This window comes from Myotis davidii, unplaced genomic scaffold, assembly GCF_000327345.1.
Source record: "Myotis davidii unplaced genomic scaffold, ASM32734v1 scaffold1705, whole genome shotgun sequence".
Classification (NCBI taxonomy): Eukaryota; Metazoa; Chordata; class Mammalia; order Chiroptera; family Vespertilionidae; genus Myotis; species Myotis davidii.
The window spans coordinates 5,972-8,502 of record NW_006296427.1 but is presented as its reverse complement, the minus strand read 5'-3'; the positions used below and the strand labels follow the sequence as shown (position 1 = coordinate 8,502).

General features: G+C 49.9%; 1 long non-coding RNA gene across 1 annotated transcript in view; it reads left to right on the top strand.

The window, feature by feature from the left end:
* Positions 1-2,323, top strand: part of LOC107184377 — an 11,947-nt gene extending 9,624 nt beyond the window's left edge. Inside the window, exon 3 of the long non-coding RNA XR_001515207.1 lies at positions 2,269-2,323. This is a non-coding gene — a long non-coding RNA (uncharacterized LOC107184377). The remainder of the gene's footprint in view (positions 1-2,268) is intronic.
* Positions 2,324-2,531: the final 208 nt, after the last annotated feature.

Here is a 2,531-nt window from a genome sequence, read left to right as displayed (position 1 = left end):
CTCAGCATAGTATTGCATTGTGTAGATGTGCCAGAGTTTTTTAATCCACTCATCTACCAATCAGAAAGGATATATGCACCCCTATGTTCATAGCAGCACAATTAACCATAGCTAAGATTTGGAAACAGCCCAAGTGCCCATCAGCAGATGAGTAGATTAAAAAACTGTGGAACATCTACACAATGGAATACTATGCTGCTGTAAAAAAGAAGGAATTCTTACCATTTGCAACAGCATGGATGGAACTGGAGAGCATTATGCTGAGTGAAATAAGCCAGTCAATGAAAGAAAAATACCACATGATCTCACTTATTCATGGATAATTGAGACCATTATAAACTTTTGAACAATAATAGATACAGAGGCAGAGCTGCCTCAAACAGAGTGTCAAACTGCAGCGGGAAGGCCGGGGAGGGTTCGGGGGCGGGAGGTAGGGGGGTAAGAGATCAACCAAAGGACTTGTATGAAAACAAAAAAATAAAACTTTTTAATTGAAATATGACACACACATGATCCTCAGTGTACGTACAACTGGCTTTTCACCAAAGCAAGACACAAACACGACCAGACTTCCAGGAGCGCCCTCCTTCCCGCCAAGGATTCAGCCACGGCCCGGCTTTTCATACTCACTGTTGTTTCATGCTGCACCCTGTACCGCTAAAACTTCCTGACATTTGTACTTGGGGGCACGCCACTCACCCTCTATTATTTGGCTGCCCGCCCACCCGGAGGAGGGTCTTTGTCTGTCAGTCACAGTCTGCATTCCAGATGCCATGCTTCTGCCAAGCTGCTGTGTCCCTTTCCTAGGGACCTTTTTCTCCTGGGACACTGGGCAGCAGTGTGTGATTCATCAAGCCGTGCCTCCTCCCACCCCCATGTGTCCTTTACCAACAGACCCTCCCCTACCTCCCACCCCAGGCGAGCCCACCGTCGTCTGGGTGTTTGTGTAGGAGCGGAAGGAGGCCAGGGCTGCTTTATGCTACTCTGCCCTAGGTGTTTTTTGTTGTTGTTAACTCTCAGCTGTGGACACATTTTCCGTTGATTTTTAGAGAGAGTGGAGGGGGAGGGGGGAGAGAAACATCAATGTGAGAGAGACACATCAATTGATTGCCTCCCTCAGGCACCCCAACTAGGGCCAGGGATCGAACCTGCAACCCAGCTACCTGCCCTTGACTAGGAATCAAACCCGAGACCCTTAGGTGAGCAGGCTGATGCTCTAACCACTGAGAAACAGGCCAGGGCTGCCTTATGATTTTGGTGCAAGATGCCTCCACATCCTACAAAGAAATGAGGAGGAGGTGAGGGGCCCTAGGAGTGCAGGCTGCCAGCTGGCAGTGCCTGGGCCACCTCGGGCTGCAGGTGTATTTTCTTTGTCCAGCAGCGTTCTTGCTTTAGAGTTTTATTATTTAAAAAAATATATATTTTAATTAATTTTAGAGAGGAAGGGAGAGGGAGAGAGAGATAGAAACATCAATGATGAGAGACAATCATTGATTGTCTGCCTCCTGCATGCCCCCTACTAGGTCTCAAGCCTGCAACCTGGGCATGTGCCCTTTACCAGAATCAAACCTGGGACCCTTCAGTCCATAGTCTGACACTCTATCCACTGAGCCAAACTGGCTAGGGCTGTGCTTTAGATTTTAAAATCTGCCGCTGGCAGGAGCAGAGTAGGAGTTGGGCAGACCTGCTTTGTGGGTGGACGGGCGGGCCGTCCCTCCAGCCCGCCCATCATCCTCTGCACACCTCACCCGTTTGTGCTGTCTACATTTGAATTTGTGACCCATGTTCTAAAGCCATGGGGGGTTGTTTTTTTTTTTACTACCCTTAGGCCCTTTGTTCCAATAAAATCTTACTCCACTGGGCAAATAAGAGAGGTACCTGTATCTGAACAGATGAGGGCTGTGGGACCCAGACCCCCTTGTTTAAGATCCCAGGGCCCCATGGCATCATTTCTCATTTTACAAACAGGGAAACTGGCTCCCAAGAGAGGACAAGTGTTCTTCAAAGGTGGCCTCCTCTGTGGGGAGTGTGGGTGCAGGGGGTGTGGCAGCCCATCTGACTGATGAGGAAACAGGCCAGAGGGGTGGTGGCCTGAGCACCCATCCTGTCAGTGCAGGGTCTGGCCTCCTTATTCCCGTCCATTCCTCCTGTGACGGCTGGAGGCTGCTGTTGCCACACTCGTGCCCTCTCTTTGGCTCGCAGGTGGGCATTCTCTCTGGCCTCTACTTAACATTTTGGGGTCCTAGACCCTGCCCCTCTCCCCCCCAGATCAAGGCTGAAGACCCTAGTGGTGACATAGCCCCAGCAGCACCCCTCCATCCCCTGCTGGCTCAGTTAATTAGAAGACAGAGTTGAAAATATCAGTCAATCAGAGAACCAAAAACAAAAAACAATTAAAAAACAGGAGGACAGCTTAAGGGAGCAATGGGACAATATGAAATATAACCATACCAGAAGCCCAGTGCACAAAAATTTGTGCACTCGGGTGGGAAGCGGAGTCCCTCAGCCCGGCTTGTGCCCTCTCGCAGCCT